This window comes from Cygnus olor, chromosome 1, assembly GCF_009769625.2.
Source record: "Cygnus olor isolate bCygOlo1 chromosome 1, bCygOlo1.pri.v2, whole genome shotgun sequence".
NCBI classification, from domain to species: domain Eukaryota; kingdom Metazoa; phylum Chordata; class Aves; order Anseriformes; family Anatidae; genus Cygnus; species Cygnus olor.
Window position 1 is genome coordinate 111,865,460 of NC_049169.1, and position 25,954 is coordinate 111,891,413.

A 25,954-nucleotide genomic window follows, 5' to 3' on the forward strand; every position below is an offset into this window, starting at 1 on the left:
GAAAAAAAAACCCTGTATGGGTCTTCTCACAAGCCTGAACAACAGATGGGTGAAAAAGTCACCACCGAGTATTTGTCTCTGTATATTTGCACAACAACTGTCAACTTGCAGGTCATGAGCTTCTTGTTGGTCTGTGACTGTTCCTGTGCAGTCATTGAAAGGAGTTGGAAGAAAGTGAGTCCCCCCGGCGTGGGGATCAAATCACTATAGAGGGATCTGCAGCTCCACTGGCAGTATTTTAGGGGTGAAAACTGGAACACCTTGAAAATATGGGTTAGGTTTAAGTGTAAAATGCTGGGGTGAACCAGTGTGGCAGACCTTCCTGTGCCTGCTTGTAGAATTTGGGTTTTGGCAGAATTTGATGTTGTTTGATGTAGTTTTCTGTTTATATAGTTACATATACACATATGTAAATATGTATACGTATTAAGTAAATATGTATGCATATATAAATAGTTACGTATATACATATGTACATATACCATTTATACTTAAAAAAACCTACGTAACATATACTTTGAGGTATGTATGTGCACACATACATAAACATGCATACACGTACCTCAAACTGTACCTTTTTTACTTGCCTGCTCATATATGCTTTGTATGAAACATGGAGAGAACAATAAGAAATGGTTCAAGGGACTCAAATGGCTGCAGGGCAGTGCTTGTCAGGAGATGGTTCAGTAAACACTGACTGAAGTGGCATCACCTGTGAAAGAAAAACACACAAGTCTTTTGTATTTACTTTTTTCCTTTCTTTTCTCCTCACTTTCAGACTATAATAGCAGCCTTTATGTAGGGAATTTCATCTAAATAATGGCTAATGAGAGTTAATGAGCTTCCACAATTTCTCAGTTCACCAGCTCCTCCCAGATGGTCACTAATTCCAGCAAATGCCTTGCACCTCAACTGCTCACTTGTTTCCTGGAAGAAGAGGCAACAGACCTTTAGTTCTTCAAAACGGATGAGCCACTTTGAATCACACTGAAATCTTCTATCCAATTTTAGCCTAGTCAGCCTTTAATCATGGCATGAGTGCTGTGCTTTCTTTCGTTCCCTCCCCCTTGTTTTATATGATATCATGTCTTTCATAAATGCAAAGAGAAACAGGATCATTGCTTTTAGTTCCTCCTCCGAGGTCAGCAAATCACAGCTGACTCAAGCGTATCTGGTTCTTGTTCTCTCTGAAAGCAGCTATGACTGTAAGAGAAAGTAATTTAAATTATTCAGATTACTCCTTGTTTGAGACAGTTCTCCTTATACCATGTTTTTTTTTTTTTTTTTTTTTTTTTTTTGGGACCTATCAAAGCACTTGTGGGATGTTTTACAGAAGACAAGAACTAAGATGATGGTCTCACCCAAAGTCCAGAGTAAGTAGAGCTGGGAGCCTGCTCCCAGGGATGGGCTGAGATGCCCCAGTCATTGCTCCACAAGGTGGGACAGCAGCGAAGCAGAAAAGGGTTTCCCAGGAGGCTGGCAGCGTATCTTGTAACACTGGCCCATGTTCCAGTGGAGTTGTGGCTAGCTCTTACACAGCCACTATTGAAGGAACGCCAGTGTATATCGTTACAGGTAGGGATTTACTGCTCTCCGACATCTCTGTCGGTGTAAATGCAGGGTAATTTCACTGCAACAGCCATAAAATTGGTGAGAGACAGTACAACCCAGCCCACACTGTTTTTCAGATGAAAACAAGGGAATGTTTTGTTGAGAGGCATTGAAGATAAAAGTGGCCATTCATATTATCAAACTACAAAAATGAAAGAGAAAACAAATAGTGTAATTAGCGTTCATATTGCTATCATTCATGCTGACTGTTAGGAGCAAATGACAGGTCTTTGCTCTGCCGTCACCAGGAGCAGGAAAGGGGCCAGTTTCGCTCTCTGCTTTTTTGTTATTATTCTTACTATCTTAGTAGTACATTGATCAGAGTTTGTTGGCAAGTATGTGGTGCAGATCACAGGCATTCCTGGTGTTGTTTTATTGAAATGAGAAAAATGACATCAGGACGACTGTTGACCCAATGCGTTTGGTTGTGGGATTTTTGTTTTGTTTTTAATCACGAAATCTCGCTGAGCACTGACCAATTCTTTTTTAAACAAGATTGCTTCAGATTAAGCAAGAATAATACAAACATAACCATGGAGGGTTTGCTTGTTTTGGAAGCTTTTTTATTGAAGAGACATAGCTCACAAGCATCCTGCCAATTTGTCCAGTTTACCAGTGCGTTGGAGAAAGCGTATAGTTAACTATTTATTATGCCAGCTACTTATGCAATTATTTGATGCTCCTTGGTTCATCTGACCTTTAAAACTTACTTTAAAACACTTTTGATCAAGTGGAGCATTAAGGTCAGTTCCTCCTTTCATAGCAAAGTAAAGCCAGCCACTGCTGTGCAAGCAGAACTGGACCTTTTAAAGTATATCATTGCTTTACAAAAGGAAGAGAAGATTACTTAAAAAGTTAAAGACTAAAGGTAATGCGGATTTAAACTATGCTTCAGAGCCAAATAAGTGATGCAAAAATATGTCCAAATATAAAATGCTGTCATTTGGCCATATCATCGTATGTCTTTTAATCTTGATCCTGGTTATTTTGGGGTGCTCCTGAGTAAAATTAGACGTGTGTGAAAATGTGCAGAATTTGGCAGTCTTTTGGGTTCGCAGAAACAGACTGCCATTAAGAAGAGCACATTTCAGCCTTATGGACCACCTGAGGTGATTTTCAGCCATATAATAAGGCTGAAATAAGATCTAAATGGCCAGGGGGTAAATGTTTCTCTTGTTCCACTCTTCACTTTCCCTTTCAGATTAAGCTCCCACTGACTTCATTGGCAGTTTGTCTTAATGGAGAAAAATAATTGAATAAATCTCCAGGTATGACTCATACAATAGCTGCGTGATCCACCCAGATACAATAGCTCATTAGTCTATTTAAAAAAAAAAAAAAAAAGCGTGACTGTTTTGTGTGATGTTATCTTTAAGGAGGAAGACTTTGCCCTTTGGCTGCTGTTGCTGGGAGAACGTTCACCTCCTGTCAATATTGTGGTATCAGATTGGGGCCTCGTGATGCCCTCCTTTTGGAGATGTGGAAGCTCAAAGTTTAGCAAAGTGGCATGTGCCTTTGCCTTGGCATTCAGTTATTGGATGAGAGAGATGGCTATTGGCCTTGTTGGCTTTGACCAGAGATGAATTCTACAATCTGAGTGGTTTCCTGCTAGGTCCTCAGTGGACTTTGAAGGTTGAACCAATTTTAAATCTCACAAATCATCCTTACTCACTCAATTGACTGAGTCGAGAACAAATTGTCAAGGTAGTAAAATACTTTCCATTTGTTTCCACTCCACGTCCCATGATGTCATTAACACCTCAAGTCCTCTCACCCACTTCCAGTGCAGAGGCTCCCTCTTTTTCACCCCTTTTATAGAGTTAGTGTTAATGCCTCCCACACCTCGTAACACACAGACACACATCCCTCCAGAGCAGAAGTAGACCCGTGTTCTGGTTGCTGTATGGTTTTCAGGGTTGTGTGTTAGCTGCAGCACATAGTAGAGGTACCAGACGTCAGACAGATTCTAAAAGGTCCTAATTCTTATTTTGATAGCACAGCAAGTACCCTGAGCTACTAAAAAACAAAACAAACAAAACAAACAGAAAACTATGAAGCATAAAATGCTGAATACTTTTCCTGCCTCAGTTTTCTGCAGGATCCTTCACTTGTGGGTGCCCAAGATTCTTCTGCAACTTTGTGCTTCTTCTCAGCACTGCCCAGCCCATCTTGGTCAGCTTTCTCTAACTTTGGATGGTCTGAAGTAGCATGAACCCATCCAGTCTTGAGAGCATTGACTATCTCTTACGCTCTTGGACCCCAGTGGATCTGGGAGTCTCCCCATCTATCTTCTCACTGAGCTCTGTTGATTAGTGTCAGCATCTTGCTTCCTTTGCCATGTCTCAGGGCATTTGCCAACCCAGAACAGGAGAAAACTTGCTGCAGCTAGTCCTTATCTGAGTAGCAAACCATTAGGATTTATTTACCAGTCTTGCATTGAATTGGTGCTTAGGGACATGGTTTAGTGGGTGACATTGGTGGTAGGGGGACGGTTAGACCAGATGATCTTGGAGGTCTTTTCCAACCTTAATGATTCTGTGACTCTATGAAATGATGTCATCCGTGCCAGTACATGGTGAGCTCCACAGCCACACAATGGTATCTCACAGCAGCTTGATGTTTCACAAGTTGTATACAAATACAAGACACAGGTTGTGTTACGTGTGCAAATATCAATGTGTGCAGTGGGAGATGGGTGTAGATACAATGAAACACCGTACACGAGTGAGTTCCTAATTATGACTTAGGAATTCGCTTATGTACAGTGCTTCATTGTATCTGTAATGATCGAGGAGGGGTTATTCACTTAATGAACTAATCTGTAATGAGTCATAAGGTAAATTTAAGTAATTGCTCACTGTTTTGTGTAATCTAAGTGGTAACCAAAGATTTATGGATAACCGAAGATCAGCTGCATGATAGCAGTGAGCAATCTGATGCCATCACTATACATGCTGGGGAAGAGAAGCTCTTATCTGGCAAGGCAGCTGGTGCAGGTACATGGCAATGTGATGTGGCAGGGGAGACACGGGGCTGTGCTCAGAAGGGAAAGGTGAGGGAAAAGCCCCCTCACACCCCCCTGGTGCCGGCAGCACTGGTGTGACTCAGGAGTGATGCTGGTCCTTAGCAGCAGTAGCTGGGTTTCCTAAGGAACTGCCATTTGTGTAACCGCTGTCCTTCTCCTCTTCCTTCCCTACCACTTCTGTCCCTTGTGGCTAATTTCAGCTACATGGGATAGAGGGGCTGGGTTTGCAGAGATATTTCTTTCCTACCAGTTTCATGGAAATCAGAATCAGGAGAGCGAGAAGGTCAAACTAACGCATCACCACCAAGTGATTTGCTGGCTGGTGAGCCCATGTGCAGCCCTGAACTAGCTGCACTGTGTTCTGCTTCTTCCTTGATAGGAATCTCACAGGGAAAGCTGCAGTGAATTGGTTTGGGTAGGGGATAAAGGACAGCAAATGGTAGAAAAGCTGTTTTTATTCATCCCACTGGTTGTATAATAAGGTGTGGAGTTTTCCCATGTGATATTTTCCTTCTCGGTATTTAATAATTCTAATAAAATGATTTAATTGAGGGCTTCAAGAAGCTGATCTTAAGGAGTTTCCCAAATCTATAGTCAATCTTTCCTGATATTTAAGGAAGTACAGTAGAATGAATTGGAACCGGAATTTTGGGCCTTTAGAGAAGGGCCCCGGGTGTGTGCTTTGGAGATGGGTCTTATTTTTCTCAAAATCGGTGTGTTTTCAGATCCAGAACTCTGGTTCTGGCCTCTGTCAGACTGTAATTTTTTCCTACCGTACCAGCAGGGAATGTTTTCCTCCCAGGCTGGATGTTGGGGCTTGATGGACAAGCTGCCTCATCGGTTATGGCAGAGCCTATGTTTCTGCTAGCATCTTCTCACGTAAATATTCCATTCATCAAAAATGTATGACACGCAACATAATTGTGTAAAAAGGATGATGTATGAAGAAAAATACGTAGTGCCCGTGGCTAAGAATTTCTTAATCAGATGTTCAAAATGCACATCGACGCACCAAGGAAATATTTTGAGGTATATTGTTTAAGCTTGCTATGAATAAAGATTTTATTTATGTTAAACATGATAGCTACCGTTGGAGGACAAATCATTGGGATGAATTCGCAGTTCTCTTTTTTCTGGGGCAATGGAAAATTTCCTTCTTTTTTTTTTCCTTGTGCTAATTCAAACAAATCTGCTCTTTGGTCTTTCCAGCCAGATTACTTCAGTAGTTGCCCTCAGGACATCTTTTTGAGCATAAATTTGTGTAGGGCTCATGCTTTTGTTGTTGTTGTTGTTTATTCATTTTTGTTAATTCCAAGGACTTTTATACTGGTTTCCCTATTAAATCTGAAGGAGGAGGGAATGATTTTGTCATTGCAACTATTCCCAGAAAAGATACGTAGTTTGACCCCAGAGTACTGAGTTCCCTCACTTTAAGATCTGAAATTTGTTAAGATTGGGATGTTTTGTGCTTGAATTTAAGAAGCATGGGATATCCTGAGAACCAGCACGAGACGGGAAGTTTTTGGTGTGTAAGTGCAACATTAACTTGCAGGACTGAGGATTGAAAGTCTGAAATCTAGAGTAGGGGAAGTAGGAAAGAGAGAGGAGGCTATGGTGTTGTATTGTTGTCATGTATCCTTAGTGAAATGCTGCGGTGCATTTATGACTCTAACTGAGGACAAGCTGCTTTTGACATAGTCTGTTAATTTCTAACAGGAATGAATGAACAGCTGAGTGGGTGAAAGCAGCAAAGAACAACGAACAAATAATACAAGCTTAAAGAAAGCAATACGAAATAAATGAAATGTTACAGTATGTGGCTACGCAAGAGAACCTGGGGGAACAGAAAAAAAAAAAAAAAAAGGATTGAAAGGGAAGGAGAGTTTGTAACAGAGTAAATACAAATTAATATTAAGCTACAGTGAAATTCCCAAGGAATTATATTTTGCGTCCACATGAATACTAGGGTAATTCATCATGATTAATGATGTTACAATGAATCCTGGTATGTGTTGAAATACTTTCCTGTTCTGAAAGCAGGAGAAAAATGTTTACTATGAACAGCTAAGTATGGGCATTAATCATTATGTCTTTAATGGCAGGTCAAAATTATTTTCCTGCTGCTAATATTCTGCCCATTATTATAACATTGAGAGTTAATAGACCGACTGAGACAAATGTAAAATTCCTAAAGAAATTGTGCAATTTAAGCTAGAGTTGCATTGAAACTCTCAGCCCTCCCGAAATGTCTGGGCAGTCTTCTTTGTTACTTTTCATGGGGCACCGGTGCAGAATGGCTGGAGGAGCAGTCAATGTGACACGAGGCGTGTTGACACTGATTTCACAATATATCCTTTATCATTAAGGTGCTGTGCTTTTGGCTGCTCCTGAGGCTTGGAGAGAGCTGGAAGGAGCAGCATGATCCTGGCAATCCCTGTCCGTTCACCCTGTTCCCTCCTGGAGCCCATCTGCAGCAGCCTCTGTGGAGGGACAGATCGTGCTATACATGCCACCCGGACAGACGGACCCTGAGGGGACAGCAGGAGAGTTTAGGGGCTCCGAGGGTGCCAGCAGCCTGGGAACTGGGCTGTGGTGATCCTTGCTATGCCACATGCCAGCAGGCTGGCCTGCTTTTCTTCCCCACACGTGCCTCCCACAGACATGCATTTGAGGGGCTCCTCTCATGCCAAAGTGGTTTTATTTAGGGGAAATTACCCTGGCAGGCGCATACCCCTATCTGTCTGTTTACATTTTGAAGCTTCTGGGGCTGCATCCAAAGTCCACTGAAATCAGTGGGAGCCTTTCCACTTATTCTGATGAGCTCTGGTCAGGCTGGGTATCGACACAGAAAGGAGGCACACGCTCATTTTGCCAGCATCCCACTCCTTTCCTCCCCGCGTCCTGTGCCCTGGAGTCTTGTCTGCATCCTCCTCTCCGCATTGACACCATCACCGCATAAAACAGGTTTAACAAAGATTTGTGTTATCAGTGACACTTAGAGCTTCCAGAAATCAGGAGGCTTTGTAATCACGGTCGCAGGATTTGTAATCCTCCTGTGCCAGGACTGATTATACAGGTAATGGGGTGCTGTAGAAAATGTTATCGCTACCTATTCAGAGTGCTAATCCAGTGACTAGAAAATTAATGATCGCATTACATTTGCACGTATTTCTGTCTGTCTAAGGCATGGGAATATCTCGTTTTCCTTATTGGATTTACTTGCTTGGTTTATGTCCTCGTTCCCCACAGGAAACGCAGCCACCCTCCTTCCACAGCCACACGCAGAGCAACCAAGGTGGACGTGGAGATGTGGGCAGCCTGTGGCTGGATGTGGACCTGCGTGTGTCATCAGGCACCAGGCTAGAGCACAGAGGGAACATCCCATCATTTCAAACAAAAAAATGATTTTTTTTTTAAATGAAAGGCCAAATCGGCAACATTTTGCAACACAAAAGGGCTGAAGTAATCATTACCAAGCAAACAAACAGAGGTAGGAAAGGGGCAGGGAGAAGAATCTATGAGTTTTAACATTTTTTTCATGTTTTGAGCTCTTGTAGCTGAATCCAAGCCATACTTTCAGGTGATGCTGGAGCAACTGAGTGGCTTACATGTGGGGACCGGTGAGACTAACAGTGCTTCTCATTGTTCACCCTTGTGATTCGGCCACTCTAGTAGCCCAGGCAAACATTTTGCAGTGTTGTGTGTCCTGTTTATAAGTGTTGGTAAGGGATGGTGATGTTTATGCCATGGAAACAGGACTTTTATCTCCCTCGGATGAGCATTTAGAGGAAAATTTCCCTGGAAAACGAGGTTTGCTACCCTTTTCCATCCCTTCTGCTTCCCAGGGACACGGGGTCCGCAGCCTCTGCTGGGAGCTGGCCCCTCTGCCTTGCACGGTGAGTGTTGGAGCAGGGGCCCCGGCCGGCTCCTGGGCCAGCAGAGGGGTGCACGGCCACCCCCCGCCAGCTCCTGGCACGGGAGCGGAGCCAAGGGGAGCTGGCAGGGAGGAATCAGCATGTGTTGCAACCGGTTCCTCTCGGCTGACATCAGGGCCCCCGGGGGGCTGCCTGCAAGCCAGCACAGCTTAAGCAGCCCTGGCACGGGTTATGAGGCACGAAAGTGGCTTGGAGCCACCTTTGTTCCTCCCCTGCTAGCCCCTCCGCTGCGCCCAGGAGCGGAGGGTGTCAGGGAGCAGGGATGGAGGCAGCTACCGGCCAGGATACCGTGGGGAAGCGAGAGATGTTTTAGTCAGCAATCGTTTTGATCGGCTCTGCAATGTTTTAATCGCGTCCTCCTTACAAGGAGTTGCAAAGACTAATGGCCTACGCGGTATGATACCAAGGAAAGGATTTTGTTTAACATAGTGGGGAGTGTATAAAGTAGCAGACGAGAGCTTTGGAAAGATTGGATTAAATTCAACAGATCTGGAGGAACTCTGTGTGTGTGTCTGTAAATCCTGGGGTCCTTAGCTTTGTCTTGGGCTTAGCACCAGCCAACCGAGGGCTGCAGCAAACTAGATTATCCCAATCTTATGCTGTCAGTTTTTATGCTAAGAGCAGCTTATTTCTAATAATTTCTAAATGTTATTTAAAAGGCTGTATTCATAAAGATCACATGTATTCAAAAGGTTCTACTCTGCAATAATCTTCATGCCATGCTTTAGTCCTGGAAACAGCAGTAGCTTTCTGGAGTTAGTAATCTCAGTCCTGTGGTTGCTCCTGTGTCCCCTTTGGAGTTTATTTGCTCACATTAAGATAAGCAGGTATGCAGGAATGGACCTAATGGAGTGAATGTAAAGGGTTAATTAGATCCTCCCTACCACCGGGATATAAAAATGCAAAAAATAGACTTTAGAATGAAAGAGGAAATTGGTTTTCCTAATTTCAAGCAAGAGGTAGCAACTTACCGCAGATCATTGCTTAAAAAAACTTGGTAAGTTAACTCAGTCAATGAAGTGGTGACATTTCTCAACAGTCCGTAGCATTGCCTCAGACAAACATTTATGTTTTTCATAAGCAGCTACATTAAATTTTTAACCAATGTTTGGCAGATGCTTTTATGTTTCTAAGCATTTCATTAAAGTTTCAGCATATGTGTCGTATCTGAAAAAGCAGTTTTTGCTACATGTGTCAGTGCCCCAGAAGCCTTTTCTGCAGGTAGGAGTAATGGCTGGGAGAAGCCTATATGGTCTTGTGTGGGACTGAATATGCCAGTGGGAACATGAGATGGTGTGAGGGATGTGGAGACTCAGGACAGCCACCTTTGGGCAAGATGAGTGCCTGAGAGCTGTTGAACTTGAGGCAGTATGGGCCGAGGTATTGTTCCTGGATGAAGGGTGAAACTGGAAGGAGTTTGCTGGGAGAGCATGCATGTATTGGCAAAAGTAGTGAAGAGCAGGCAGGCAAAAAGCTCACAGATGAGAAAGCAGTGGGGACTTGAGGAGGAGGTCCTGGATGTGATGGGAAGTGGGGCTGCAACAGGGTTTAGCAGCAGATACATCGCCTCCTGAGAACTAGAGGGTATTGGAAGGCTTAACTGTGGTCTAGGATAGAGCAGTTCATGCGTGGCCTTGAGTGACTGAGATAATGAGGTGGGAGTGAGTGATGAAGGATTATATTCAGCAGGAGGGAAGCAGTTTGGTTCCTTCATTGCTCATTCCCAAGCACTCTAATGTTTGGGTGGTATTTCAGTGGCAGGGTTTTTATAAGGGAAGTGTGATGTTGTTTTATGGAGTGCTAGCCAGATCCCACTGAGCCATACTCTCAATCTTCAGTCTTCTTAGTCACAGTTTTTTCAACAGAGCATTCATCTGTTCATAAAGTTGCCAATGTTTCAACATTATCATTGCTAAGGACTGGCCTATGTTCACATTTTTTTGCCAATACAACTGTCTCGGAAGTGTGGGCTTTTATGGTTTTGTTTTGTTGTTGTTATAAAGGTATAGTCATTAGTGGGAGTGCATTTATGCCCATTTATACCAGGACGAATATCACTTGCTATGGTAAAGTATCCCACTTAGTGCCTGGGAACTGCTGCACTACCATAAACAACTCTTCATGTTGGTGTGTAAAGGATGCATTAGCACGAGTGTTAGCCGTATCAGAATGACAGAGTACTACAGTCGTAATATAGAAACAAACTTGGAAAACAATGTTGGAAAGGTGCTGCTGAGCCTTCAGAGTGTCTTTTTTGGTTTTGAGTGTGAAGGATCTTTCTGATGCTCTAGAGCTTTTGTCTTTTCAAGAAGACACAGATTTTGTAAATACTCGGTATTTCATCTAGGCTTATTTTTGAGCATTCCTCTGCAGTTATTTTCATGACACACCAACAAGGCATTTAGAAAAATTCTCATATTCTTTTCTTCAGCTGCACAAAAACAACAGTGCAACCAGTTATTTTTGAAACAAACACATTGTTTTCCCCTTTCCTGTGATACCCCTCCACCAGTTCAAAATAGCCTTATATTGGCAAGCAATGTGTGAATAAAGTATTCTGGTTGAATCCTCAGTAACATCTTTTCCTTAGTGGACTAGCTTTTCACCTGCGATTCTGGGCTCCAGTGGCCAACAGAAGCCATTATACAAAATGCTTGGAACAAGACTATAAAGTTGAAGGCTACTGAAGTTGAACATGCATGATTTAAAGCCAAAGTGTCTGGTCAGAGCAGAGGGCTTTAGAGTAGCAATAATGCACATATGAACAGCAAAAGTGTTTAAGGCAAAGGACGTGTCAACCTCTGCAACAGCATGTTGGCTGACATACTGTGACAAGGGGTGCTTAAGGGCTCCCAAGCACATGCCATGATAGCTTTACAGACGCCCTCTGTGGCACAGTCAGCCTTATCCAGAAAGGTGCAGTGACTGATCCTTTCATGACCAGCTGGACACTCATCACTAAAGTTTCGTAAACAGAGCTGCTTGTTGCAAAACGTGCCCATGCCATCGTGATGGAACTGAGCTGCAGATATTACTGGAGCACTGCTGACTTGCTCTGGCTGAAGGTCTGGCATATAGGTTGCTTATGCAGTTTACTTTTCCTCATTTTGAATGTTTCATCCCCTTCTCGGTGGTTTTTGGTTTGTACTCTGGCATCACGACCTAAGCTGTAGTGGTCAGTCAGGTATAGCATATCTCTTGGGACTGTTGGTATCCAAGAAGTTAGTTTACATTCATTGCTGTTTCTAACTGTAGAAAAGAACCAGGTTGGATTTTATACCTGGAGGCACTGTTTCTGTTAGAGTAAACATTAGGGTTGCTAGAGGAATTGGACACATGAAATTTACTTACATCAATACTCTGGCCCTGCCCAGTTTTCTTTCAGTACCTACAGTCAGATTTTACATTGGCAAGGTCCAATAATACTTCAGATTTCAAATACCTCTTTGTCCTTCATTCTTAAAAGAGAGCAGTGTATTTTTCCAGGACACCTGCACCAGTCAAATTCTAAGCAGACTTGTTTGGGGATGAACAATGCAGTTTTGAAAGGGCTTTGCCACCATCCTGGAGGCTCAAGAAGTAGATACCTCTATAGCTAAATTTTAAAGCAAAGAGTTCAATGGCTTCTATTACTTCGGGACTAAAACGCAGTGGTCAAGTCAAAAGAGTAGTCGCTTCTCAGGGTCAGAGTGGCTTTCTTTTCCCTCTAACCATGGACATTGCTAGAAGAAACAGCATGCAATCCTATTAATGAAATGATGACCAGATACAAACCTGGTTTTGGGGGTGAGCATGAAAGGCTGGAAGGAGGGGGAGGCTGCGGTTGGATAGCAATATAGCACTACAAGTCAGCCAGTGAGTCAATGACAGGAGGGAGGGGACCAGGGCCTCCAGAAATTTAATGCCAAAATATAACAACAGAATAAAAACCCTTGTTCCCTAAAGAGACCTAGTCAGATGGAAACCTGGTCTCCATAGCAGGCCCTGAAATATTCTGGACACGTTTTACATATCGTAATAAAAGTGACTCAGTACCAGCTTTTATTTTAGAAGTGCAATTAAAATGCTTTTAAAATGCAAAATAAAACCAAGAGACACATGATCAGCATGAAACAATTATTAGTAAAACTACACCAATCCAGGATTAAAATACTTTATTAAATAAAGAGCAAATCAGTCTTCATACTGAGTTAGAATTAACTCACCAAATGAAAGCCAGCTCTAAGCAATCTTGAGCCCAACTCTAGAAGGCAGAATATGAAGTTTTGCTACAAACATCACCTGAGTAACTATACTGAACACTGAAATTAATAATTTGAATTTAGTTGACTGTTTTATAACGAGTTCAAAGGTTATTTTGGTTGCCCCTCGGCTTTGATTAAGAGTGTATTTTTTAAATTGCATAATAGTCTTACACGGGACCTTGAAAATTAAGAAAGAGGTTAGTTCGTCCACACAACTGGTTAAAACAAAAGACGAGAGAAGTTGTTCCATGAGGAAGGACCTTTGCTTCCTGTGGGTTTGTGCCCTCTCTCTCTCAGCCTCTGGTTTCCTAAATTCTCTTCCTGTGAGGCTGTGCAGGCGGCTGGCCGTAGGTGTGCTGACTGCCTGGCTGTTGGTCCCATGCGGGAGAGCGTGTCCCAGACCTCTCCCTTGCCAGGTCAGAAGGAAGGCATAGATACCTCACCTCTTGGACACCTCCCTTTCTCCACTATTTTGGCAGAAATAAACAGCCGGGTTGCAGAGCTAATAGCTGGGTGAACAACGTAATCACTTTAGCTTTGTGTCCTTGGGAAACCAGGCTAGGGAACAGAAGAGTAAGTAAGAAGATACTAAAAATACGAGGGCAGTGCAAGCTCTTCAGCTCTCAGAGTCTTCTGCATGCTTGTGTAGCAGGGGCTGGGAGTGCACAGCAGATGTGGTACTATTTTGCTGGCATACTGCTTTCCACTAGGAGGGATTTTTCAGTCTGGAGCAAGAAAAGAGATGATGGATTAGTCAGCTAGTGAAGGAGCTTTTTTAATGTTGATGCAGTGACTTGCTTTTCCCCAAATGATAGCTGTTGATATTCTGAAGCAGCAGTATTCCCTCAGGTTGCTTGCTGACCCATAAGACAAGGTTTTTCTGCCTCACCCTCAAATTTTGTGGGTTGCCTTGCACTATTTCCCTTAGGGCCAGGCATCTTTGTCCAATCAAGCTTGAATTAGGTCACTGTTAACTAGTGTCAACTTGGAGGAGTCTTGCTGAAGCTGGCAGTCTAAAAAAAAATTAAATATTTTCCATGCCACAGAGACTATTGGTCTGTGACCCACCAAAATATCAAAAATCCAGATGTATAAGACCAATTCTGATGAAGTTGGCGTAGTCTTATCTGGGTCAATTGTCTTAACAAGACATTATGTCACCAGTTAGGGGAAAATACAATCTAAAACCCCTAAAAATAACTAATGGGAAAAACCTTGCACAATAAAGCCAGTCGCACAGCATTTGGTCATCAGAAAAATAAAAATAATTTCAGACTCATGATATATTTAATCATCTGTATTTATTCCTCTGTTAATCTAAAAACAGGCAAATGTTCTTTTTCTTCTTGGAAACAACACAATTCCGGAAAACTTCATATTTCAGGCAGCTCTTCAAACAGCTTTTCTGCTAAAACTCAAATTTCATTTTTTTGTTAGGAGGAAAGCAATTGGAATGAAAAAAATTTAAATTTCATATAAGATTCTTTACCATACCAGCTATGTTGAGGAGAACTATTTTGTGGGCTTTCAGAATAGACACCAAAATAATATACTTTTTGTGTTTCATTACAGAAGGAGAACTAAGATTTCATGACAGTCATTCTGATCTGGCCTGGAGAAAGCAGAACTGAAGATACCTGGAGGAAGCTAGGCCAAGAATGAAAAAGCATCATATGGGAACAAATATAATTAAGCCATATTAGCTGCCATATTGCCCCAGAAGAGGAGTGGCAGCTCCGTAACAGCAACAGCAGAAAGAGCCCATGAAGAAAGAGAAAAGCAGATGGGTCTCCAAATATGTCATGTGTATGCAGGGAGCATCCCGTGCATGAATTATTTTGCAGTGGTGATGACTGAAGCCTTCAAGATCACCGCTACATTAGGAGAAAAGTTAGCTAGGCATTCTTAGACACCAGCTTCCATTTCTTTTCTATGAAAAAGCCATGGAGGAAAAAAAACATCAAGGCAGGAGTACACCAAACTATGGTATTGAGTCCAACCATTTATGGAGATTTTCAAGACCAGCCTGGATTTGAGAGGAAAAGAAAAAAAACAGGCCAAGGAATGGGCTGCAAAGAGAATCTCTAAGTCTGTGATGCCGCAAAAGCTTGAAAGGTCCTGTGTTCCTTCACCACAGCATTATCCAGAAAACCCAAGATGCTTTCAGTGAGAGGATACCTTTGAGGAAGGAGATGAAGTAAAGCATTTCAGATGCCTTGGAGTTCTTGAGAATCTTGAAAATGCTTGTTGGAAGCTTTTTTTTCTTTTTCTAAGTGGATTAGAGATTTGGTTGGATTAGGGCCTTAATAAATACCTACAGTGTTTGTCTTTCATCTGCAAAATGTTTGCTTGCTTTTAAATAGACTATTCTTGTTTGCTCCAGTGTTGTCACGTTGATTTGAAACTCTGGAAACAGGAATTCTGCCCTTAATTCAATAAAAGGATTTGGAAACCTGAGGCCAAAACTTGCCTCAAATATAACTGGTATAAATCCAGAGTAGCAGGACTTTATTTCAGTGCTGGAGAAGCAGCAGGAGACTCGCTCCTTGACAATTTTTGATGTCTGGATGACTTGTTTATGTGCCTCATGATAGTTTGTGGTAGTGTAGCTATTATTTTTAAAGCTCATCCCTGGCCAGTGGGCAGCCATTCTGTTCCACACGATGGGGAAACCCAGCAGAGACAGTTCCTTCGTCTGGAGGACAGAAGACTGCTGGCTATGGCAGAGTTGAACGGAGAGGCCAGGCCTGGCCATCTTTGCTGGTCCGGTGGCCATGAGATCATTAAATGAAAGTGGATCTTGTTAAACAAGAGCAGATCTCATGAAATCTTTACGTGGCACTGAGTCAAAGATGTGCAAGGAAAGGCGCAGTGCAACAGTGCTCACTCCCTCTGCTGTGCACCACCGCTGCTGCTCCTTTGCCTGTTTTTCCTTTGCCAAGTGGATTGGGTGGTCCAGGGTGCAGATAAGCCCATGCACATGATGCCATTGAGAAGATGCTGCCTCCTCTGTATCCATAAACAGAGGAGCCATAAAACCTAATCCCTGTCACTCTGGCTATCCTTTGGATGCTCTTAACCAATTAACATTTCAAAGGTTGTAACTTGATGACAATTTATTGCAGCAATTTATAATTTCAGTCATGTACAATTAACAACCTACAGGAGGATAATGATGAACATCTACTGCAACCATTTCTCATTTGTGTTGGTGGCCAGAACAAAGTATGTCAAGGCATAAAGATAGGCCATGGACCGGGGAGTGGGAGCCAGCTGCCAGCTTTGTGGACAGGGAGGCCCCCAGCTCCGAGTGCTGACTCATGACATGAAGACCCCCCCTCGCTCCTTCTCTCATGGAGGCACCTATGGGCCTGGTTGTGTGCTGGTACGATGGGGGAAGTTTCCTATTGCTGATGAGGCTGAGGCAGAAGGTGACAGTGGAACTGTGAGTACCTTCCCTTGCAAGGCGGGGTGTGAGGTACAGCTGGAGGCCTGGGGAGCTGCGCGAGATGCAGTTAGAATCATAGAATCATAGAACATCCTGAGTTGGAAGGGACCCATAAGGATCATCAAGTCCAACTCCTGGCACCGCACAGGTCTACCCAAAAGTTTAGACCATGTGACTAAGTGCACAGTCCAATCTCTTCTTAAATTCAGACAGGCTTGGTGCAGTGACTACCTCCGTGGGGAGCCTGTTCCAGTGTGCAACCACCCTCTCAGTGAAGAACCTCTTCCTGATGTCCAGCCTAAACATCCCCTGCCTCAGCTTAACACCGTTCCCGTGAGTCCTATCACTGGTGATAATGGAGAATAGGTCACCTGCCTCTCCACTCCCCCTCGTGAGGAAGTTGTAGACTGCGATGAGGACCCCCTTCAGCCTCCTCTTCTCCAGGCTGAACAGGCCCAGTGACCTCAGCCGCTCCTCATACGTCTTCCCCTCTAGGTCCTTCACCATCTTCGTCGCCCTCCTCTGGACACCCTCCAACGGTTTAATGTTGTACTGCGGTGCCCAGAACTGCACACAGTACTTGAGGTGAGGCCGCACCAGCGCAGAGTAGAGCGGGACAATCACTTCCCTCGACCGACTAGCGATGCCGTGCTTGATGCACCCCAGGACACAGTTGGCCCTCCTGGCTGCCAGGGCACACTGCTGGCTCATGTTCAACTTGCTGTCAACCACAACCCCCAGATCCCTCTCTGTGGGGCTGCTCTCCAGCGTCGTCTCCCAGTCTGTACGTATGGCCAGGGTTGCCCCGTCCCAGGTGCAGGACCCGGCACTTGCTTTTGTTAAACTTCATGTGGTTGGTGATCGCCCAGCTCTCCAGTCTGTCCAGATCTCTCTGCAAGGCCTTTCCACCCTCATCCAAGTCCACAACTCCTCCAAGTTTGGTGTCGTCGGCAATTTTTCTCAAAATACCTTCTAGTCCTACGTCGAAATCATTTATAAAAACATTGAAGAGGACTGGCCCTAAAATGGAGCCTTGAGAGACCCCACTGGTGACCATCCGCCAGCCAGATGTGGCCCCATTTACCACAACCCTTTGAGCCTTGCCCATTTGCACAACCCCCCAGTTGTGCAAAGGAGTCATCACGGCAGGCCTCGCCCATGGTGACAGGGCTCTGAGGGTGTTCAGCAAGATGGCTGACTCCCACCATGACAATTGCGCCTGCTTCCTCCTTCTCTCCTACTCCCATTGCTAATCCCGCTCTCACTGCTCATCCACCTTCACCAAGAGGTGGTAGCAAGAGGCAAACAAGACCCCTGCCCATTTCGGTGGCAGTGAGATGTGGGGCTCTCTGCTGTGGCTGGAGGGGACACAGGCCTGAGCCTCCTTCTCAGCCATCTGGGGAAGTGGTAGGATTGTGCCTGGTCTGCAGGCAGAGATCTGTTTCCAAGGGCATTATTGACAGTCTCATTGTAGAGCGGAGATTAGCTCAATAATGAATGCCTCAGAATAAATCAATGGTGGGACAGCTTCTAGACCTGGTGATTTTCCACCCTCTGCAGCTTCTGGGTAGCACATGAGTGCTGGCTGCAGCCCAGCAGGGATAGCAGGGCATGCTTCAGCTCCGCTGGAAAGTGCTTAAGGAGGGTACTGGCTTTTGCATCATTTCAGGAACGTGGCCTTTTTCTTCAAGGTACATCTCAGCAGCATTTTACATATCCTCCAGGCTGGCGTTTTTGCTTCAAGGAGCTGTAAAGGTCACCTACAGGGCTGTTCAGATGTCATTACTCACTCTTTAACACTGAGTCCTTTGCCATCTGATCTTTTCCTATTTGTGACGATGAAGAGTGGTCTTCATTCTGCCCGATGAAGACAACCACTAGCTTGCAGTGTTTATTTCTGCTCATATAAAATCTTTTAAGAGAACTGTATTGATCTTTACAAAGGAAAATTACAAGGTCATAAGACAATTATCGCATGGTGAATTGCATAGTGTACATTGGTATTGGAGAGGTCAAGTCCTATGAGAAAAGGTGAATCTTAGATCTGGAATATAATGAAAATTGACCTGCATGTAGCATCCCATAAGGTGATACAAATTAGTACAATGTGTTACTTATATTTTAAGAATCCCATTTTTCTATCCACCGCAGCCATATATGACAAAAATAGTTTCTGTCCCAAAGGCTTTCTTTTGGCAATGTATTCATATGACAAAATGCAATTGGGAAAGAGCAATAAGAAAGGAAGGTAGCAAAGGATACGAAAGGACAATGATCAACTCAATGACCACAGATGTTAGCATACCGTCTACCTGCCCAATGTCAGCTTATTTGTAGACATGAACAATTGTTCAGCCCCATTTTTTTCTACAGAAAGTGTTTTCAATACAGCCTTTAGTAGTCTTCTTTTCCTGTTTTGTTTTGTTTTGTTTTGTCAGATCAGGACAGCAGTAGACGAGTTGGTATTAGACACACACACATGGGAAGAAGCAAAGAAGAAACCAGAAGGTTCATGTCAGAGTGGAGAGTCAACAGGGAAACTGTTTTGTGGTGGTGAGAGAAAGATGTCAAATGACAGGCGGAACAGTTTGGGCAAGTGGAGGTGTTATTCTTTGTGTCATTTTAATGGCTGATGATTAGATAAGAAGAAAGAGAGGGCAGGCAAGAGTATTTTACTATTAAAAGGGATAAGAAGGAAAAATTCTGTGATCTTCTAGGACAGATCACACGCCCAGAGCTAAACTTGTCACAGCAGAATCAGGCTGATTCATGAGTCTGTGTGCTGCATGTAATTATACCTTATTTAAAAATAATATTAATATATATTAAAAAAAAAGAAAGGAATGGTCTCCAGGTTCTGTGGCACTGCTCCTGCAGGGCGAAATCCTGCCCAAATTAGGGAGGAGGAAGCGCTGCTGGAAGGCCCTGAGCCGCAGGGCTCCTCCTGGCCAAACCAAGATTCCTTGGGATGGTTGAGGCAGTACGTTCTAGAAACGAAAACACACCCGGGCCTTCCTCCAAAGACAGCTGTCGTGCTAGCAAGTCTAATAAACTAGCCACCCCCCAAAACCACACGCCGTGGTAAGCTCTTGCGTGAGCTTGCCCACATGGTGAGCTGGTCCTCTGTGCTAGCTCTTTCTTGAGCGTGGAGAACCTGATCAGCTACACGGGCCGGAAAAAGAGGCCCCCTACATCTGCTGAACAGCACATGATAGGATTTAGCCAAGAGATGACTTAATTTCTGTGGAAATAGCCTGTTTTTTTTCCAGAGTGGCTGAGCACCACGCACATCCTACTGAGAATGAGGGGAGGGGGAAGAGGCAGGCGCTCAGCCTTGCTGAAGACCGCTGTGATGGGCTGTGCTCCTTGGTGCAATGATAGCACAGGAAGGGCTGTCAGGTTCCGCACGTCTTGCAGATGTATTTTTTTTTTTGCCCTTGCAAAATTCAGCCACGGCTGAAAAGATCCAATGAAATTTTTTTCTGACACAAAGTGGGGAAACTCCAGCCTGAGCAAAGAATTGCTCACGAGTGTAGGAATACGTGATAATGGGATTCGAAAAAAAAACACAACAGTGTTGTGGCTCAAAGTGAAGCCATTGCTGCCCCAGGGGCTTGTGTATTCTGATCAGGAGTGGGAGGCAAATTAGGCTGGCAATGCCTCCGTCTAGTCACCCCACCTGCAGAGTTTCCGAGCATGGTGGTTGCTTTCTCTATTAAACAGCTGAAGTTCAGCCCCTTCTGCACTGCTAAAACCATTTCTATCTCATGTCCTTGATTATGTGATGGCTACTGATAATGTTCATCCTCCTCTGCCAGCTTCCCTTGATCTAAACTGCCACCCTTAGCAAGGACTTTGAGTCCAGCTGGCTGTCTCATTTCCTTCAAAACTGCTGTTTTTCATGACTGCCTCTGGCCAGGAACGTAGTGAGGAAAGGAAAGCAGTGCTGCACAGAGGGCACCGACCGGGATGGGACACAGACAGCCCAGGCTGCCAGCAGACGGGGGCCAGGAAGTGTTGGGAAATACCACGATCCTTCTTCACACTTGCAGATGCTGGCATCAAGCAGCTGTGCTGTACCCTGCTGTTGGCGCTATCAAGAGTCTGGAATTAGGTCAGTTAACAACGTGCGGGCTTGAGCTGTCCTCTGCTCCCACACAAGTTAACAGCACCATTAAATGTCAAATAGCTTTTGTCACCGTTTTCTGCTCTTCGAGTGCCAGGTCTTAAATTGCATTTTGCTCATGTATTCCATACCTTCTCACTGTTTTCATCTTCCGCAATGATCTCGTCATCTCTTGGTTTGCCCTTGCTGGTGTCATGGTTGCAGCTCTGGAAGCTCTTCAGTCTGGGGCACGTGTACTTCTGAGGCATGTGTGACTGGTTTTGCATTGTTCTCCTGCACCCTGTTGACTTAACGGGGCTGGCACCTCTATACTGAATAGCAGAACATTGCTCTGAATGTGAAACACGTTAATAAATAATACCCTCACTGACCAAATGCCAGCTGATTTTGTAAGCCTTGAATGGATAAACCAGAAATAACTTGGTATTTGCTTGTCTGGTATGAGCCACTCCATTTTGTGAGCGCAGTGTGGGATAGGCACAGAGATGTGACCATCAGGCTCATCTTTAATTCTGTCTTTAGGTCTTGTTGAGTAAGTCAAAGCTCTCATGACACATCCTTGTCTGTGGACAGTCTTATGCTGATCTCCATCCATTCAACCACTTTCCTCCACATGCCTATTCCCTGTTGACATAACCTCTGCTTTGATTTCCTGCGGCCATGCTAGTGCTCGTGTGGCCACAGTGTCCTCACAGCAATTTAAGGGCTAGTTGCTGGCAAGGGTGTGCACCAGAAGGAAAGGAGTGACTCACAGTGATCAGAGAACTGTACTTGGACTTACAGTTGGTTGCATATGACTCCTCAGAGCTTCTTAGAAGAAGCCAAGGGGCCATGACCCAGCCACCTCTTGCAGTAGCATGGTTTTGGTGAAGGAATAAAGATGTCCTAGAGGCTCAGTATCTGGAGGACAAGAGGTTTCTGAACATGACAGAGCTGTTCTGCCAGGTGGCTAGGTTGGTTTTTTAGTCACTTTGCACCATGTGAACAGAGGGCTGGATGGAGCCCAGTTTGTATGTGAATGCTCAGACTGCCCTGTGCTTTACAGCATTGCTGTTTAGGCACCACAAAAAAATGTGGAATTGAATCCTGCTTTCTCCTTAGCATGGTATTGATCTTTAAATAGGAAAAGACCAAACCATAAACCGGAAACTCTATATCCATGGAAACATGGAGCTTAGCTCCTACGACTCAACAAGCACAATAGTAATTATTTTGCTGTCATTTTTACAACTTCATAGCTTAATGGTATTAAGAGACCCTCAACTGCTCCAGTTGATTATTATCTGTCATTTGTGGTTAAATAATACTGTCAAAAGAATATCACTGACTGAAATTTTATGTTCACACTTAAAAAATAACACCTACCACATAATGCTGTATTAAGTAGTTCTTGAGTTTTTAAAATTAGATAGATAGACAAATATATAGCTAGATATTTTGGTCTCTTCCCCACCCCCCCCCCCCCTTTTTTTTTTTTTTTAATTCAAATACAAACACGTTCTTTAGTTTTATTGCAGCCCTGATAGAGCCTGTTAGCTGCATTTTGTTTCCCTGGTTGTCAGGTTGGTCTTTCACTCAGTAGCGAAGGAAGCCTTTTGTAAATTGGAAAAAAAACACTGTTTCAAAACTGAAAAGATAACAAGGATACATCTGGCAGGACCAGTTTATGCATAAAGACTTTTTTACTGCAGCATCAATACTGATGGGACTGGTTTTAACATAGAGCAGAACTGCTACTGCTAGTGAAAGCTTTTTTGGCTTATCTCAGAGCTCTGGGGAGCAAATGAGGGGCCATATGAACAGGACGGGGCTGGGGAAAGTGGTTCTTGAGTGAACATGACCAAGCTTTGGGTGACAGGAGGGTTCTTATTTTAAATAAAAGGTATTTAACTGTGTTGGATCCCATGATATATATTTTTTATTTTGTAAATATGCACTTATTCACGTTGCGGAAGACTGTGTCGTGCCATGTGTGGAAAAAACTAGCTTTAGATTGATTTTTTTTTCGCCAGCTTTGTAACAAGCTGGTGGCAGGCTAAAGACAGCGTTGGAATACATGCATTGAATCCTGGGGAGAAGGAATGAAAAGGTCTGATTTCCTTACCAGAGCTTGCAGGATGCTCCCTAAGTGTAACAAGTGGTACTGCAACTCGCAACACAAAGGGCTCATAAACAAGGAAACCTTTATTGCAGAAAAGTTTCCACTGCAGCGAGTTCTCAAATGGTCCATAAAAGGGCATAAATTGGCTCTTTCATTTCAGAAAAATAAAATGCCTTCCCACTTGATAGCACAAATAGTAGAACCCGAAGCCAGCTCTTGTTTAAGGTGTTTACAGGACTGGGCAGACACCAGAGAACAGGAGTGGAGGAGGGCAAGGGAGGAGCCCGCGCCTCCCTGTCTGGCTGTGGCATGTACCTGGACCCAGAAGACCCAGCCAGAATTTATGTCAAAAAAAGCAAACAAACAACACCTTAAAGGTTTAAAATGCATTGGCAAAAGAGAAGCACCAGGAAATGTGCTGGTTTTGTTGCAGTCTGACAAAGAGAGAGAAGGCCTTTAATTTTAAGAGTTCCAGGGCTTTTTTTTTTTTTTTTGCCTTTTTTTTTTTTTTCAGTTATTCGCATGAGAAAATAACTAGGCATTCCAACAACATCATTTGGCAGAAATGAAATCTAAGTGCTCCAATTTGAGTTTCAATAAATCAGTACTAGAATTGGCTCTGTCACTCCATAAACTCTTGGGCATTGGCTTTTATACCCTTTTGGAGCTGGCTGGCTGCTCTCTTAAACATGCTGATCGTGACGCAGTGATGGTTTCATCATGACATGCACTAATCAAAAAAAAAGGCAGGCGAATATTTGTACTGCCCCCCACCCCAAAGATGAGCAGCATTTTTAATGGTTTTGTTACAGCCTAATCAAAATAGAATTGTTTAACATTTACACGTTTTCTTTTCTTTTCTTTTCTTTTCTTTTCTTTTCTTTTCTTTTCTTTTCTTTTCTTTTCTTTTCTTTTCTTTTCTTTTCTTTTCTTTTCTTTTCTTTTCTTTTCTTTTCTTTTCTGCACCTTTCCTTTCCTTTCCTTTCCTTTCCTTTCCTTTCCTTTCTTTCCTTTCCTTTCCTTTCCTTTCCTTTCCTTTCCTTTCCTTCCTTTCCTTTCCTTTCCTTTCCTTTCCTTTCCTTTCCTTTCCTTTCCTTTCCTTTCCTTTCCTTTCCTTTCTTCCCTCCTTCTTCTTCTTTTTTCTTTCCTTTTTTTTTAATGATCTGGAAAAATAAAAAGGCAATATGATATCACACAGCAGCCACTACTGTTAACATGATCTTTCTGTAATGGTGTGTGGAAAGAATGCGCAACAAAGGAACTAGAAAAGCTTTGTAAATATACATTGCACGTTTTGGCAGAGAATAAACCCACCTGATTATCTTTCTGCTGCTGCTGTAAATGATATTGCCCTTTTATTGAACAGATGCAAGCCCTTCTGAATCCAATTAAAGGCTTCTCAGGTGTGCCCACATGAACAAAGTTTGGATGCTGAGGTGTAAGTGCATTGATTGGTGCTGCTACTGATACAAGCTGGCAGGTAGGTGTCATTTCTGCCATAAAAGCTATGAAGGCCTGGGTGTAAGTGTACGTACACGGGGGACACTGTGCATTTCTCCAGTATAGACACGCTGTCAGAGACTCTCAGTACCAGGGAATATGAAAAGCATTGTTGTTTCTCTAAATGTTATGGCAAAAGCATGAATGGAATTACAGCATTTCTAAATATTTTGCCTAATTAGTCTGTTGGGAAGAATTTGAACTCCACTTGTCCTGGACGTGAATGCAAAGTATTGACTAAACCCAAATCGCACTTGCTGGCTGTTGGGAAGGCCCAGGGTCAGGGTCACCATAGAGCTGAAAATCCCAAAGGCCATTTTTCATGAAATCCTCCCTCTTAGCCTTTGCATTTTTAAGTTTTTTTTTTTTTTTTTTTGACTCAGTACCAGAAATATCTCAGATTACAGGCCCAGGTCTTCCTCCCCTGGCTTACAGACGTGTGATACAAACAAAAACAAAGGCATAGGCATTTAAATAAAAAGTAGCCCAGGAAAGGATTATATTTCTGTAAAGCAGCTACGCTCTAGTATGTCTGGCCCAAATGGCCATGTTCCTTTCTGATGCATCTGTCAGAGGGGAACCCTTTGGTGTGTTATTTCCTAGCTTATTCAAAAACAAAGTCTACATTCTGTGGTAGGTAAAACAGCTGCTTTCCCACAGGGGAGAGAAGTTGGAGTGAGGAGATCTGCCTGCTGCTCCATGGCCGTTGCTGGCAGGGCTGGAAGCGGTGGGGCGAATACAGTTCATCAGTGTGACACGGGGCTGAAAAAATAAAAGGTCTGCAAATGCTCTCTCTGCCTTTGATCCTCTCTGCTACGACTACCAAGACCACCACAGTAACATTGAGTGGTAGGGTTTGCCAACAGAGACCTGGTCCTCTTCTCTGAGTCTCCCTGGGATCCTCCAGCTCTTGCGAAGCTCTGGAGAGCAATGCGAGCACCCTTCACAGGCTCTCTGCCCACACCAGGAGGCTCTGCAGAACAGGGCCCTGTTTCTGGGTAGCTGAGCAGATCCCTGCGCCTTTCCAGTGTAAATCCAATTGGAGCACATCTTGCATCCAGTTGGTGGGGCACGCCCTTCCATAAAAACTTATCACATCATCTCTGCAAGAATCAGGAGCCAGCAAAGGAGAGAAACAGGATGATGGGGGAGCTCAGAGGTAGGGAGAGGACATAACAACAACATTAAAGACATTGTTGAAGTGGAGGCAGATCAGTTTGTCCTCGTTCTTCCTCTGTGGGCAGGTGACAGACTTCCTGTTGTCTGCTTCTCTTCCATTAATAGGTGAGATACATACACTCCTTCCCAGAATTTGTCTTAGTCAGTTGAGAGAGGGTCTTCTGCTCTGTGTGATACTCAGAGGCTCTTGGGTGCCAGAAGCCTTCCCAGGTACCTCTTTCTGCAAGTCGCTTTGGTTTTCCTGTAGGTGTCTGCCTGTTGCAGAACACCTGGATGGTGGTTGTCTGGTATACGAATTTCACTTTGGCTTGGACAGCCAATATTCACGGAATCACAGAAGTGTTGAAATCGGCAGGGACCTCTGGAGGTCACCTGGTCCAACCCCCCTGCTCAGGCAGGACCACACACAGCAGGTTGCCCAGGTCCACGTGCAGGTGGCTTTTGAAGATCTCCAAGAAGGGAGACTCCACAGCACCTCTGGGTTCACACTGCTCCCTTTCAGATGGAGGAAGGAGCAGAACTTGGGGGGAAAAAAGTCCCACTACTTCTTGTCCAAGGGCTGAAATTGTGGAAGTGAAAATATAGGTGCTGTTGTGTGTGGTGAGTGAGTCTATGTGCACTTGACTGCAGTGAATGCAGGCTAACCTGCCATCACCTGGTAAAAAAATTAACAGTCTCCTAATAAAGCCTGTTCCCACTAAGCTCACTTCTGCCTTCCACCACTGTTCCCCTCCCTTACCTTTTCTCTGTTTCAACCAACCCCTTATCTCACCAAGGAACAAAAA

General features: G+C 43.8%; 1 long non-coding RNA gene across 1 annotated transcript; it reads left to right on the forward strand.

Annotated features, from left to right (window-relative positions):
* Positions 1 to 1,311: 1,311 nt before the first annotated feature.
* Positions 1,312 to 15,146, forward strand: LOC121064119. The gene is made up of 2 exons (XR_005816345.1): positions 1,312 to 1,373; positions 14,388 to 15,146. It is a non-coding gene; the product is annotated as an uncharacterized LOC121064119 (long non-coding RNA).
* Positions 15,147 to 25,954: the final 10,808 nt, after the last annotated feature.